The sequence below is a fragment of the Ranitomeya imitator genome, chromosome 4 (genome assembly GCF_032444005.1).
Source record: "Ranitomeya imitator isolate aRanImi1 chromosome 4, aRanImi1.pri, whole genome shotgun sequence".
Lineage (NCBI taxonomy): Eukaryota > Metazoa > Chordata > Amphibia > Anura > Dendrobatidae > Ranitomeya > Ranitomeya imitator.
This window is the reverse complement of record NC_091285.1, coordinates 488,853,752-488,870,165: the sequence shown is the minus strand read 5'-3', so window position 1 is coordinate 488,870,165 and position 16,414 is coordinate 488,853,752. Positions and strand designations below refer to the sequence as shown.

General features: G+C 41.2%; 1 protein-coding gene across 2 annotated transcripts in view; it reads right to left on the bottom strand.

The window, feature by feature from the left end:
- Window positions 1-16,194, bottom strand: part of WDR72 (WD repeat domain 72) — a 565,895-nt gene extending 549,701 nt beyond the window's left edge. The window contains exons 1-2 of one of the 2 annotated variants that reach the window (XM_069765969.1): window positions 16,099-16,194; window positions 14,844-14,923 (exon numbers count right to left, since the gene is read on the bottom strand). The gene's annotated coding sequence lies outside the window, so the exon portion shown is untranslated. The remainder of the gene's footprint in view (window positions 1-14,843; window positions 14,924-16,098) is intronic. The other variant, XM_069765968.1, reaches the window with a different exon arrangement.
- Between the last annotated feature and the right edge of the window lie 220 nt (window positions 16,195-16,414).

The window sequence follows — 16,414 nt, the reverse complement described above, 5'->3', positions numbered from 1 at the left end:
TTTTAGTCTCGGGAGGGCCAAATATCCATGGGCCTTCCCAGCCTAATAATACCAGCCCCAGCTGTCTGCTTTAGATTGGCTGGTAATCAAAATGGGTAGGACCCCACACCATTTTTTAAATTATTTATTTAAATAATTTAAAAAAGGCATGGTTTCCCCCATATTTTTAATAACCAGCAAAGGCTAAGCAGACAGCTGTGGAATGATATTAATAGGCTGGGAATTGGCCATGGATTTTGGCCCCCTCCAAGACTAGTAACATCAGCCTTCAACCACACCAGAGATGGCACATCCAATTGATGCACCAATTCTGGTGTTGAGCCTTGGCTCCTCCCACTTGCCCTTGGGCATTGACAAGTGGGGTAATGGCTTTGGGGTTGATGTCAGTTGATATATATATATATATCTATATATATAATTGCCTAAGGGTTTTTCCGTCTGTCTGTCTGTCTGTCTGTCTGTCTGTCCTGGAAATCCCGCGTCTCTGATTGGTCGAGGCCGCCAGGCCTCGACCAATCAGCGACGGGCACAGTGACGATGATGTCATAAAGGACATAGATATCCCGCGTCTGATTGGTTGAGGCCGCCAGGCCTCGACCAATCAGCAATGGGCACAGCGACGATGATGTCATAATGGTTGCCATGGCGACGATGATGTCATAAAGGTTGCCTCGACCAATCAGCGACGGGCACAGTCTGCCGCGAATTCTGGAATCATCATTGTCCATATACTACGGGGACATGCATATTCTAGAATACCCGATGCGTTAGAATCGGGCCACAATCTAGTATATATATATATATATATATATATATATATATACACTGACATCAAGCCCTGGGGTAAATAATGGAGAGGTATTTATGAGACACCCCCCTCCCCCCATTATGACCCTGTAGTCAAAAGTAAGAGAAACACACAGAAAAAAAGTCCTTTACTTGAACAAAATGCTCTCAAATAAATCCACTCTTTACTATTAATTAACATAAAAATAAGAAATAAAAGTAATCCTCACCTGTCCACAGACAATCCAATAATATTGAGGTTTGACAATAAAACTCAACTCTGCTAGATAGAATGCAGCTCCATACACTGGAACAGCAGCAACTGCTGGGTGTCGCTACCTGGAACTAAGGTGACATTAGTAAAGTTCTCTCAAAGATAACCTTACTGCAAGGTCTTCTAAGTACTTGACCGTGTCTCCAATAGGCATAAAAACAATATGCCCCAATTTAATTTAACTATCTGATTAGCCTAAACATCCAGACCTAAGACTTATGGATCATTACATGTTTAAGGTCTGACTTATTCACACAGACTTATAATATTTTATGTGATTAATAATGTGGTGTGACATCAACATATGAGGCGTTTAACACCAAAAAATTGTATTTCTTTCTTTTGATTAACAGAGTGCCTTAATGAGATTGGAATCAGCCTTTAATTTTAGGGTCAGTGGTTGGGATTCCATCTCATATAATTCATTTTGATTCTGAGGTCCAATCACTTGCGATTTAGTGGGTCATAGTGATGAATATAATATAATTAATCACACAATGTGATTCAATATACATTTGTGATGTATGATCATTCATTTTAAATTAGACATTATAATTTTCTTTTAAATTAAGGATTTATAGTCTAATTTTGTTCACATTTCCACTTTCCCCCTCCCCCTTTTCCTATTAGCATAAATTGGTGATGTCCACCTTGTGAATCCTGTCCTATGAGTTCTGACTCCTTATTGATGAAGGATTCCACAATTTTTCTGCTGTGTTTTCTAAATAAAAAAACAAATCTATAGTCACATGATAAAAATAAGGGCTGTACTCCGTACTAGGCATGTCTCAAATTTAGGCTGGATTTACATATCTGTGGTTCACAGTCCAAGTATGCATCGCTATGCACTGACTTGCCATGGGACTCCTAAAAAGAACACAACAGCCTCATATATGTCATATACAGGTGCTTCTCACAAAATTGGAATATCAAAAAGTTAACTTATTTCAGTTCTTCAATACAAAAAATGAAACTCATATTATATAGCGTCATTACAGAGAGATGTATTTCAAGTGTTTATTTCTGTTAACGTTGATGATTATGGCTTACAGCCAATGAAAACCCAAAGGTCATTATCTCAGTAAATTGGAATAATTTATAACACCAGCTTGAAAAATGATTTTAAAATCTGAAATGTTGGCCTACTGAAATGTATGTTCAGTAAATGCACTGAATACTTGGTCGGGGCTCCATTTGCATCAATTACTGCATCAATGCGGCGTGGCATGAAGGCGATCAGCCTGTGGTACTGCTGAGGTGTTATGGAAGCCCAGGTTACTTTGATAGCAGCCTTCAGCTCATCTGAATTGTTGGGTCTGGTGTCTCTCATCTTCCTCTTGACAATATCCCATAGATTCTCTATAGGATTAAGGTCAGGGAGCAGGCGAGTTTTCTGGCCATACAAGCACAGTGATACTGTTATTTTTAGACCAGGTATTGGTACTTTTGGCAGTGTGGACAGGTGCCAAGTCCTGCTGGAGAATGAAATTTCCATCTCCAAAAAGCTTGTCGGCAGAGCGAAGCATGAAGTACTCTAAAATTTCCTGGTAGACGGCTGCGCTGACTTTGGTCTTGATACCAATGCAAGTCAATAAGACACAAGTATCGGAAGCTATCCTGGATGGTTCCCAGGGTCTGAAGGAGAGGAAACTCTCCTTCAGGCCCTGGGACCAATATTCATGTAAAAAATAAAGAATAAAAATAAAAAATATGGATATACTCACCCCTCTGGCGGACCCTGGCTCTCAGCGCTGCAAGCATCTGCCTCCGTTCCTAAGAATGCAGTGAGTGAAGGACCTTCGATGATGTCGCGGTCAGGTGACCAGTCACCTGACCGCTCACGTGACCGCAATGTCATCGAAGGTCCTTCACTCACTGCATCCTTAGGAACGGAGGCTGCCGGTTGCACCGCTGAGAGCCAGGGTTCGTCGGAGGGGTGAGTATATCCATATTTTTTATTTTAATTTTTTACATGAATATGGATCCCGGGGCCTGAAGGAGAGTTTCAGACCCTGGGAACCATACGCACTGCACATCGCAAAAATATCGGAACTCGGTATCGGAATTCCGATACAGCAAATATCGACCGATACCCGATATTTGCAGTATCGGAATGCTCAACACTAGTCATAAGTGGCTTGACACAAGGAATGTGACACTTGTAGCCCATGTCCTGATTACATCTGTGTGTGGTGACTCTTGAAGCAATGACTCCAACAGCAGTCCACTCCTTGTGAATCTCCCCAAAATTTTTGAGTGGTCTTTTCTTAACAATCCTTTTAAGGCTGCGGTTATCCCAGGTGCTTGTGCACCTTTTTCTACCACACTTTTTCCATCCACTCAACGTTCCATTAATATGCTTAGATACAGCACTCTGTGAACAGCCAGCTTCTTACCCTTCTTGTGGAGTGTGTTAATGACAGCCTTCTGGACATCTGTCACATCAACAGTGTTCCCCATAATTGTGGAGCCTACTGAAACAGACTAAGGGACCATTTTAAATGCTTAGGAAACCTTTGCAGGTGTTTTTTGTTATTCTAATTTACTGAGGTAATGACTTTTGGGTTTTCATTGGCTTTAAGCCATAATCAACAAAATTAACAGAAATAAGGGCAGAGGGGGCCCACATTGGGCCCTGTCTCTTCTGCTCATCAGGCCCCAGTGGCAGCCTTCTGCCAGTGCAGTAACTGAACCTGCGTACGAGACACAAGCTCGGTTAAATTCTATTGCCGTGCAGGCCCGCACGGCAATAGTTAAAAGCCGCCAGCCAATCGAAGGCTGTCAGCTGATGTCATACGCCAGCGACGTGCGCACTGACATCATTGTGCACGCTTGAACTGCTTGAGGCGGAACTTTGGCGTTGGAGCGAGGACAGTTAAGGAGAAAGGCTTTTTATTTTTATTGAAAGCGACACAGGGGCAGGATGGGAGTCACAGGGGCAGGAGGGAGACACAGGGCAGGATGGAAGACAAGGGGCAGGATGGAGACAGATGGGGCAGGATGGAGACAGATGGTGCGGTCAGGTAAGGAGAAAGGTTTTTTTATTCTTATTGAAAGCGGCAAGCTGCAAGCCACAATATGTTTCGACAGCAGGATGGAGACACAGGGGGCAGGATGGAGATACAGGGGGCAGGATGTTAACATGGGGCAGGATGAAGACAGGTGGGGCAGGATCATGGTGCAGGATGGAGACCGATGGGGCAGGATCATGGGGCAGGATGGAGACAAATGGGACAGCATCATGGGGCAGGATGAAGACATGGGCAGGATGGAGACACATGGTGCAAGATCGTGGGCAGGAAGGATACAGTGGAGACAAATGGGGCAGATGGGGCATGATCACAGGGCAGATGGGGCAGGATCATGGGACAGATGGGGCAGGATCACGGGACAGATGGGGCAGGATCATGGGACAGATGGGGCAGGATGGGACATCAAATGGGGCAGAATGGATACTCATGAGGGCAGGATTGGAGAATATATGGGGCCAGGATGGGAGAATATATGGCTGGAGCCAGGATTAGGGAAACTGCTTGTACCTGTGAATCTCCTTTTTAGAGTTCTCAGTGAACATGATGATTCGGTCTAGGCAGGACTGCGCAGTAATAAAGCCATAGCATATCTTCTTACTCTGTGTTTTTAATGGTCAGGGGGTACATCAGCATGTCCGGGAGTAAGTAGCTGCCTGCAGTGTCTGTGCGCATTTTAAAACCTCTCATACTCATACGTCAGGGTCTCTCTAACCATTGACGATTCCCAGTAGACCATAGACTCATTTTATCACTGATTTACCTGTGTCATTTTTGTGATGTGAACAGATTCAGTAAAATGTAATATTTGATTGTGCTACATACTTTACCTAATGCCAAGACATGGGGCAAATTTTAATCAGAGAGATTGTAAAACTACATGGGATCCCTAAACCGATATGGTTTCTGACTGTGGGATTTATTTCCAAATTTTGGAGGATGTTTTGCACTCGTTTGGAGATCATTTGTCATTCTATTCAGCATTTCACCCGGAGTCCAATTGGCAAACGGAAAGGGTTAGCCAGAATCTTGAGACTTATCTTAGGTGTTTTGTGTCTGAGAATCGGGAGGATTGGGTTTTTTACTTACCTCTATCTAAATTGACCGTAAATAATCATAGTCATGCATCTACTGCTAAGTTCCCGTTTTTGGGGCATATGGGTTTCATCCTCAGTTCAGCTCATTTAATAGGAATCATTCTTCTGGAATACTCGAAGAAGAATGGTTTTCAACATCAATTACATGTGTGGCAAGGGGTTCTGGGTAATTTGAGGAAGATTGGGACCAAATATAAAAGTACAGCTGTTTGGAGATGTTTGGTGGGTCTGGACCTGTGTGATGGTGACTTGGTGTGGTTGTCTTCAAGGAACATTAAGTTGTAGGTTCTCTCCTGGAAACTGGGCCCCAGGTTCATCGGTCCTTATAAGCTTGTGACCATCGTCAATCCTGTAGCATTCCGCATTACTTTGCCGCCCACTTTTAGGATCCATAATGTGACTCATCGATCTCTACTCAAAAAACACCTTGCGTCCTCTGCACCATCACTGCTACTGCCATCTCCGGTCATTGTGGATGGAAATTTGGCATTTCAGATAGCTAAGATTTGTTGATTCTCACTTAGTTTGTCGGTCACTGCAGTATCTGGTACACTGGAAGGGATCCTGAAGAGAGGATATGGGTACCAGCATCTGATGCCCATGCGGCCAGGCTGATCTGGTCTTTTCAAGTGGCACACCCTGATAAACTGGGTTCTGAGGTTCCAGAGGTCTCTCGTAGAAGGGGGGTACTGTCACGGGTTTATCGTGACAGAGAGGAGCCAGAAGACCGCAACTATTGATTTCTCCTACTTATGCACTAATTAGAAGCACTTACATTTATATTAAATGATGTAAGTTTCTTTTAGCAGTGGAGGGGTTAATCTGCTCAGTTGAGAGCTCCTATAATGTCTCAAGCAGCAGGGGTGCATGAGATCACCAGGGCTCATCAGCTGCTGAACTCTGGTGGCAGCTCAGCACCACACACTGCAGGAGTGATTACACTCTCCTGTCATTGTGTGGCCAGCAGCTGGGTAGAGCAGTCACGTCATGTGACATGACTGCTCTACAAGTAATCTGAATCGTCGCGGGACAGTATGGATTACAGCGGATAGGTGATAGTTATAAAGTTTTATTATTATTTCTCTTTTCCAGGTGACATGGGCATCTGGGATTAGGCGTTAAAGAGAGTATATAATTTTTTTTTATTTTTTACAGAAGACAAAGAACTTCAGAGATTAAGTGTAAGGTGAGTATGTACAGTGTTTTTATTTCAATTTGTATTTCTTTACTTAATTTTTTTTCTTTACTTTAAGCATAGGTGCCGGCTGATTACTGTGCCCATTAGCTGCCTCCTGTTCCCGCTGTTATCAGAGACAGAAGGTGTAGGCTGATGGGAGTAGTAGTCTCTCATCAGCCGATGCTTGTGACCCACGATACACTTTTTACCGTGGGTCACGGTCACAGCTACGGGGTCACACTGACAACATGACCCCTCAGCACTCTGGCTGATGCCAACGATCTTACTGGTGGTAACGTTACCGCTGATCAGAGCTGCCATGTGCACACAGCCTTAGTAAACTAAATCATTTTACCAAACTTTGGTGGAATTTAGCCGATTTTGAGTAAAATGCTCAGGAATCTGAGCATGAATCCGAATGTGCAAAGTTTGTGCCGACTTTGAGATTGGCGAACGTTTTCTGAACAGTTCGATCATGTCTAATCGGTTCAACATCAGCCATTCTCCAAATGTGGAGCACCAACCCTGTTACAAAAGAGTCTAAGAATTTTACAAGAATATCACACATATCACTACATCACTTTGTTAAGATAATATAAAAAGATGTATATATAATTACTAGATTGTGGCCCGATTCTAACGCATCGGGTATTCTAGAATATGCATGTCCCCGTAGTATATGGACAATGATGATTCCAGAATTCGCGGCAGACTGTGCCTGTCGCTGATTGGTCGAGGCAACCCTTATGACATCATCGTCGCCATGGCAACCATTATGACATCTTTCTGTGCCCGTCGCTGAATCAGAAACGTGGGATTTCTACGTCCTTTATGACATCATCGTCGCTGTGCCCGTTGCTGATTGGTCGAGGCCTGGCGGCCTCGACCAATCAGAGACGCGGGATTTCCAGGACAGACAGACAGACAGACAGACAAACGGAAAAACCCTTAGACAATTATATATATAGATTGGATTTATAATATTCTCTATATGATTTATATATACAGTATATTATATACATATTACAGTCAACAGCAAAGGGGTAACAATGTTTTGAACTTTTGATTTTCAGGCTCCATATCTCTTTATCCACTTCTGATTTGAACTATATTCTGCCATTATTGTATAAACAATTATCTTGGATATCTCATACTTAAATATGACCTGCAACTATTTAGTATATGAATAGTTATGCAGGTTCTTGTCATGCTGCTGTTTTCCTCCTAAAGATCTAAAATTATTTTTTATTATTTTGTTAGCATTTTGTAAATCCACCTTTGGCTTATAACACTGCCTAAATCCTTCTGGGCATGCTCTCAGTCAGATTCAAACATGTGTCTTCCAAAATTTGATCTCAGGTCACTTCTACCCGTTCTCAAAGTTGGTGCATGCTGGTATACTCACTTGAGTATGTATACAGCCTTTTCTTCAATTCTACCCACAAGTGTTTGATTGGCTTGATGTCTGGGGTCTGTGAGGGCCATTTTAGTACCTCTACTTTATTGTCATTGAACCATTTCTTTGCCAGTCCAGACGTATGCTTCGTGTTGTTGTCCTGTTGGAACACTTTGTCATCCTTTTCATACACATAGTGCTTGAGTGTACGAAGTAACTCATCTTGTAGGATACTCACATATAGCTCAGTATTGAGACCACCATCAATCACCATTGCCGTGTTTGTCAGGCCAAAACCGATATATTTTGGCATGAGCCGACTTGTTTACTCCTATATTTTGCCTGGATGTTCACCTTTTGGCTTCTGAATGGATGGACAAACTTCTTCTCGTATTCTCTCACTGTCATGCCACTCACATGATGCAGTTTGACAATTTTCTTGGTTCTTGGTTCTCTTTTCTTGGGAAATTTTCTTCATGGCTGCTCTTTGATTCGAACCAATGACCTTTCACTTGGGAATCAACCTAGTAATACACTGAGCTATTAGAGAAAGGAAGAACAGGTTGTGCTTTGTAGTATTCAGGTAGAAAAATAATTTTCCACCACTAGGCTCATAACAATAACAATGCAGTGACATGACAAGAATCTACACAACTAATCATATGCTAAATAGTTGCAGGTCAAATTTAAGTATGAAATATCCAAGATATTTGTCAATAAAATGATAGCAGTCTCAATTTCAAAGCAGAAGTGGATAATGAGATATGGAGCCTGAAAGTCAAAAGTTCAAATCATGGTTACCCTTTTGCTCTTCACTGCATATCTATATATATAATTGTCTAAGGGTTTTTCCGTCTGTCTGTCTGTCTTTCTGTCTGTCTGTCTGTCTGTCCTGGAAATGCTGCTCATTTGGGTGCATGATAAGGTAACATGAGAACAATTTCCAGTTAAACGTCCAGACTTGCTTATTGATCCTTCATAGACCATATCAAAAATAAAGGAAAATAAGTATCCTTTCGGTGCAGGTAAAACAAAGTAAACAGTTCCAACAAAGTCACTTTAGAGACAGTCCAGGACACACAGGCTGGCTAACATCCAGCATACTGGATCAGTCTGGAGACATCACACAGGAGGTATTCTTACTTCATAACACAGATGCCATGTGTCAGATGAACAGATTCTCTTTTATTTTGTGAACCACACCCTGGGTGGAGATATGGTGAACAGCCTACCTGCCCTAACTCTCCAGCAGCTTAGCATTAGAGCTTGACCTAACATGGCTGAATGTGCACCTCTGTGATACATGATACATATCTCTCATCCTCATTGGGTTCGGCAGTCACCTTACAAATATACAATGTTCTTTTTTTCACATTGTCATTTCTCTTTTTGAAAGTACGGGATAAATGATAAACTATTGTAATGCTGACATCTAGTGGTCAAGCAGCTTACATTACATACCAGTCCCAAACACCATTTACCGGTAATTTTACAGCTTACAAAGTGTTATGACTGGACTGTAACACTCACACGGGGATGAACAAACCAGGTGAGATGTTCTACCTGCACACCACAGGTAACTGTGCAGACTAAACAAATCCTTAACTTGAATCTGATTGGTCTCTATCTGACCACAGAGATTGGCACCCTAAAATTAGGCTACGGCATGCCACACTCAATGTCGGCTGACCCCTATAGTCCTTAACTGCACACTCAATTACACACAGAATGTACCCCAAAACAACAACAACAGAAGACAGTCCACACAGACAGAGGGTGAGACATAGGGCTAAGAACGGGTTCACACAGTCACACATGAAAGACGGAAGAAAATAAGGAACCCAAAAAGACTCTCGGTATACATGGAAACCCCAAGACCCTAAATGTAAGAAAATGGGAAAAGTGCTGGGAAGGGGAACATGCAAACAAACCACAGGAGAAGCAATAGACAACACATCAGCAAGATAACACTTCAGTGGGGAACTGGGTCTCCAAACATCCATCTACCTTGGAATATAGCCAGCAATGACTGCATGTGCCAGGAGAGTATAAAAAGCCCATCCAAAGATGTGATCGGACAAACCAAAGGAGGAAGAGAAAAACCTCTACACAGAAGAAAAACAGCAAATCAAAAGAAAGACATTATCAGCAGTTGGGCAGAGACAACACAGGCTGTGGTCCAACAGAGAAGGAAACCAACCCATAGCCAGAGGTCACCGGATTGAGCAGCTGACTCAAGGCATGACACCATGAAATGTCCTAATCAATTTTAATAGCTAATGATAAAGACAGATAGTGTTACTACACTGTATTTAATGTACTCTTTTACACAACTCATACAATCTGTGGTTAAACTATATTTAAATGCACTTTGGCTCTTCTTTCCAGTACATTGTGAGTGCGAGTTTAAACCAACAATAACAGAAAAATGGTAATTTATGTGAATGTTTTCTAGGTTAGATACACATATGTACAGTGCAGTCCACTGGATGCATACGCTTGAATTTTAAAAACCTCTATTCTGATTTATGGCAGATAAATGAGCACGGCATGGTAAAACATGTCCTTTTGAGTACATGTTGTTAGAATGCAATATGTTGGATGTAAACTATTTGGATGCACATAATAATGTAGTTGACCATGCACTTCATGTTTTTATTTCATTATTCTCAGTGAAAAGTGATATGAAAGTGTCACAGCATCACTCGCGATGTATTTGAGGGGAGATATGTGTCGCTAAAATTGCTATCTTTTGTGATGTGAAACCCAGAAGCTTCTCTCCACCATGCTATGTGATGAGTGGTTAATCGGCCATGACAAGGGTTGGGATTTTTGGGAACAGGTGTAAGAGATGGGCGGGATGCCTATTCATCATATCTCCACCTCAAGAGTGTGGTCAGGGAAGTTAAATGTTCAGCTACTGAGTTTTTTTCCCTGCTGTGATTAAAGCTATGTGCACACGTTCAGGATTTTTCGTGTTTTTTCACGCTTTTTCGGCCATTTACGGCTGAAAAAAATGTTTAAAAAGCACTTACATTAAGCATTCCATCATTTTAATGCATTCTGCAATTTTTGTCAGCGAAAAAAAACACATCGCGGTAAAAAACACAGCATGTTCTTTAATTTTGTGGTTTTTTCACGTGTTTGCAGCTATATTATTGCATTGGGAAGCTCCGAAAAAAAACGCAAAAAAATCAGCAAAAAAAGCGCACAAAATGCTATAAAAATGCAATAAAAACGAGAGCGGATTTGCTGCAGAAAGAGTCTGGTTTTGTTCAGGAAAATTCTGCTGACATTCCTAAACGTGTGCACATAGCCTTACCGTTTCCTGAGTGCGCTAATCCCGCAGGCATATGGACTGTGCTATAAGTTGTCTTTTGTTTTGCTGTTATGCCAGAAATGAATATGAATATGCTTTATTACATCAAGTGCTCAAGACAGGATATAAAAAGTGATCAGTACAGATTACAGAACACGCGCCATCAACGCGTTTCAGGTGAATGCGCACCCTTAATCATGAATAATGATTAAGCACAGGCAGCACGGTGGCTCAGTGGTTAGCACAGCAGCCTTGCAGCGCTGGAATCCTGGGTTCAAATCCCACCAAGGACAACATCTGCAAGGAGTTTGTATGTTTGCATGGGTTTCCTCTGGGTTCTCCAGTTTCCTCCCACATTCCAAAGACATACTGAAAGGGAATTTAGAATGTGAGCCCCATCGGGGGCAATGATGATAATGTGTGCAAACTGTAAAGCGCTGCGGAATATGTTAGCGATAAAAAAAGAAAGAAAGAATAATGGGAATATTTGATAGTCTCTTTAACTAGTATGTCTTAGACAAGTGAGGCATGGAATGGACCGTTAGCATACCTGTGGTGACCTCACTGTAGATTTTTGACACATGATGTTTCAACATGTTCAGGTTTGTGTTTTGCTTTATTTATTTTTAACAGGTTCTGCAAAAAAACCCTAACTACAATTTGTCTGTAGTAACCGTCCGCTTCCAATTTTAACCCTGTGTTATGTGTACTTTTTCTACCTGGGTGTTTTTTTTTTAGTAACTCCGGTTGCCCTTTCCCTTATTGCCCACTACAATAACTCCACACTAGCGTATTCTCTCTTCATGCCCATTAGATAGTGAAAAGTAAATTGTATTCAACTGCAAGCATTACAAGAGTTTAGAGAGAAGAGCAATCATCACAAATGATAAACGCAATACAACCAATTTCATGTTTTAGAAAAACAACTGTCTTGCAGCCCCTGGCTTTGTGTTTCAAGAAAGAATGACACAAGAAACATTTATTTCATTCCACACAATAATTCACCACAATCAAAGAGAGCACGGCAAGGGCAATGCCATCTCCCAGCTGCTGATTACATCAAAGCTTTGCAGCAAAAATTCAATTTTATGATGTTAATCTTAGCCTGCCACTCAGAAATTTTCTCTCAGGGATATGATTTTTCTTGGGATTTCATTTTAAGAATGATTTTCTTCGTCTGCAATCAATAAAGATATGTTTTCATCAAAAGACTCTATCTTGGCAAAATTCAATTGGCCATTTCAATCCCTTATGGTGACACAATATTAATTAAAATGGTTTATGTTGAACGTAAAGGGGGAAATTGGGTAGTGGAGCACACAATCACTTCATACGAGTACAAACTCTACAAGATCTCTTCACGAGCACATGTGGCTAAGTGGCTTGTAAAGAGCTTGTCAGACTTCATCCAGCACACAGGACTAATGCCAGCAATTTCCTAATCATCCCACCAATGGTCTTTCTTCCCACAAAAAATCAACTCATTTCTGCCGAAGTTGATTTACTGTTGCTTTCTTGCCATACATTGTTCCAAAATGAACAGACATCAATCAATGGATCTCTGATTTAGGACCATTAGCAGTCATGCCACAGGTGTGAGCAGGCCGGGTCAGGACAGAGTGCAGTAGAAGGTAGGCGACCATCTCACAGCAGGAAGGGGTGCAATTATATTGAAAAAGAAAATATTCATTGAGATGTAAAACCACAAAGGGTTTTCAAGAGCCTGTCCATGTCCTTATCTGCCATTAGCATATCATTCATAGTAGACCACAGCATCCAAGATTATTGTGCACGAATAGGATCCTACATCTAACAGAACATCAGACCAAGTGTCATCAGATTTTGGTCAGAGTTTTAGGGGTCTTTTTCCTGATGAGAAAATAAAAGAAAGTTTATCCACCTTCTCCTATCTATAAATCAGTGACAACACTGATGGCATCCGAATGCTGTCAGATGTTTTCACTGACCCATGGACTTTCATTGCCGATTTTGATCCAACACTCTGATCAATATTTGAAATGTCTCTATGATTTTGCATGAACCTCTCAATCAGACATTGGACCAGCCCCATAGAGCATCAGAGGTACAAAGACTATCTGTGAAAAACTGGCATCTGAACATGCATAGAAGGGAATCTGTCAAGTAATGTTTGTGCAATGTACTAATAGTATCCTGAAATAGGACTTGGGCAGCCCTTTGAGGATAAGTAACTTTAATTTCTGTACGTGTTGCTGTAATGGCTGGAAACTGTGTATGATTGTCTATGTCGTTTTGGTTGGTTACTTCAATCTTCATCAGATACGGATTGTGTAGATTGAATGATCAGCAGAGCTACCATAGAAGGCACGCAGGGGGAAATGTATGTTCGCAATGGAACGAGCGCATGTCAAAGAATCTAGTTCTTCATTAACATATCATTATCAATAATGGAACCGATTATTGGTCTCTTAAACAACCAGCAGACTGTGCTATTCCATAGAGCAGAAAACAAGGTGCACTCATTTTTATGAGCCTTAGCGAGGCCAAAAGGACCTTCTTCTGGCCTTCATCAGATGACTACCAATCCTATGGATCCAAAGACATAGGTGTTTGATAAGTTTGATAAAGGGAAAACTCATTTAAGTCTCCCGTTAGACCCATGTTAATGGTTATATAATTCTCCAGTAAATAGTATGAAATGAAAATAGTTCTGATTTATTGCTACTACTTATTTTCCCATCTTTTGCCTGCATTAGTTTTTATACAAGAGGTCCATTGTCTGAATGACACAGAAAAAAGGACATATTAGAAATCCCCAGAAAGGTGATAGGTAAAATCAATTTATCAGGTCCAAGATTCTCAACAAAAAGTGTTTTTCATCAGTGAAGCGAATTTTAAAGGATTCTCTAGTGTAAAATCTGTCACATGGCCTGACAAAAAGCCAGAAAACACTAAGCCCGAGGTTGCCTATGGAATACACAAACATGAGACTTCATTTGTAGAGTAGTTTGGAAAAAGCACAAAAATAATACCCAAGCACAGAATTGCTAATATTATGTATGGTTTGTCTACTGATTTAATCTGGATATATGAGTCACAAGAAAATCTACTACTAAGGCCTTCACACATCCATTTTTTATGTCCTTATGTGATCCGTTTTTTAAGGACCTCAAATACAGACACAGACACATGCACATCCATTGTATTCAATGGTGGTGCACACATATCAGATTTTCCACACGGACTCCACGTCGTTTCTTTTATTTATTTATTTAATGCGTTGACTACAACTATCATCAGCGTTGTCTGGTCTCTCTGATTGCAGGGAGACCAGGCGAGGATGATAACAGTTGTAATTAGTGTGATTCCCAGGCGTCGGGTGCTGACTACAACTGTCATCAGCATCGCCTGTTCTCAGGGAGACCAATCAAGGAGTTGTAGTCAGCACTCGGCGCCTGGAAACTGTACTGCTTTTTCCAAGCCACTGATACGCTGATGTCAGCCGTGTGTCACCAATGTGTACGTGTGCAGGATGTTCTGCGGAACGTGCTGCCGGAAAAGAACAGACATGTCTATGTGTTTTGCACGTGGTCCGTGTGAACACACTGACATGTGCGCAGACACATATATTTGAATGGGTCTGCGTGTCTAAGGGTCTCCAGTACATGTGGAAATTGTCACCACACGTACTGGAGACATGTGTGAAGGAAGCTTCACAAGTAGAATGCCCGTCAATTACATTCAATTATTCAGAAGGGATGTCTTCCCCGATTAGCATTATCTTACCTTATCTTCTACATCCAGCCCACACTACTATGATGACTTATAATGGCTGAAGATTTGCTAGACCCACCTCCAATTCAGACCTGAAACCAGAACCTAAATCATTAGAGACACCAGACTAATATCCTAAATGAAACCAGACAAATCAGAAATATAATTAGCCCTAAATAAAATTAGATGCTAGACCAAACTGGTAAATAAATTTGGACTCCAGAGTGTGACCCAAAAATAAAACTAGACCCCAAGACAGACTCCTAAATAAATTCAGACTCCAAACCACTACACTGTTTAAGTGAATTCAGACCAACTCCATCCTAAATTCAGACACCAGACATCAAAATACAGTAGATCCCCAATTAGCTTCAAAAATAATCAGGAGTTCAGACCAACCCCAAAATAAAATAAACTCCTATGCTAAAACAAAATCCAGACAGACTAAACATAAATTTAGATTCTGACCAAAACCATTAATAAATTCAAGACCGCAGGCCATACCCTACATCAGCGTTGCACATGATGTCATTATGTGTGGCTCTCCACCATATGGACAGAAACATGTTGACTGACAGGTTAGCTACATGTGAGCAGCCTGTGTGCACTAGAGGAACTTTTCCCATTCTAATTAGATGGGGATGCAATCAAAGAGTATTTGACGTGGTTTTTGATGTGGATTTAGGAGCACAATCTATTTTTCAATTCTCATAAAATACTTTGAATGTACCATGAGAGGGCTGAGTTGGGGAGTTAATAGTCCTATAAGTAGAATTCGCACCTAACATACATTTATTGTTTATAATTTTGATATGCCATAAATGTGACAGAAGGTAATATGCCTTTAATTTTCAGTGTGGCCCCCGGATTGGTTTAGTAGGACAATGTGTTCCCTGGACCAAAAAAGGTTAGTCACCCTTGCCCTACATAAATACACCAGATTCTTAGATAAATTAAAACCCAGGACCAGAAAACTACAATAAATTCAGACCCTAGAACAGACCCTAAAAAAGCTAAAACCCCCAGATCCCTTAATACACTAAGACATCAGACCAAAACTCAGATCACAGCCTCAACTAGACTCCCGAATAAACATTGACCCCAGAACAAATCTATAAATAGGTTCCAGATAAGTCCTATAACAAAAAATCAGACTTCAGTCCAGACGACAAAATAAATACAGACCTCAAACCAAAACAGAACCACTTATATATACATCTAATTAAAAGAATATATGTCTAACCCAAAACTTGTGTGCTGATCGTACCTTATGAGATGTATCAGTGCTCTGTCCTCATCATTCGTGCTTACTGTAGCTGTATGGATGTCCCTGAAGAGTAAAACCTGATGTTCTAGCTTGCAGTGTTTTGGGTTACACTAGAATAAGAGCAGTCATGTTGTCAGGCTAAACACACACCTCATCAGACACAAAACAGAGACAAAGAGACATCCAACATTAACTCTTCATTTATGGTATTCGCTGACCTCAGAGAGAATTCTTAACAGTTATTGGCATTAGAATCACATATACCTTTAGGAAACCCTAAGGCCTCCCTTGCCCCCACTGGCGTTAGACACAGCTG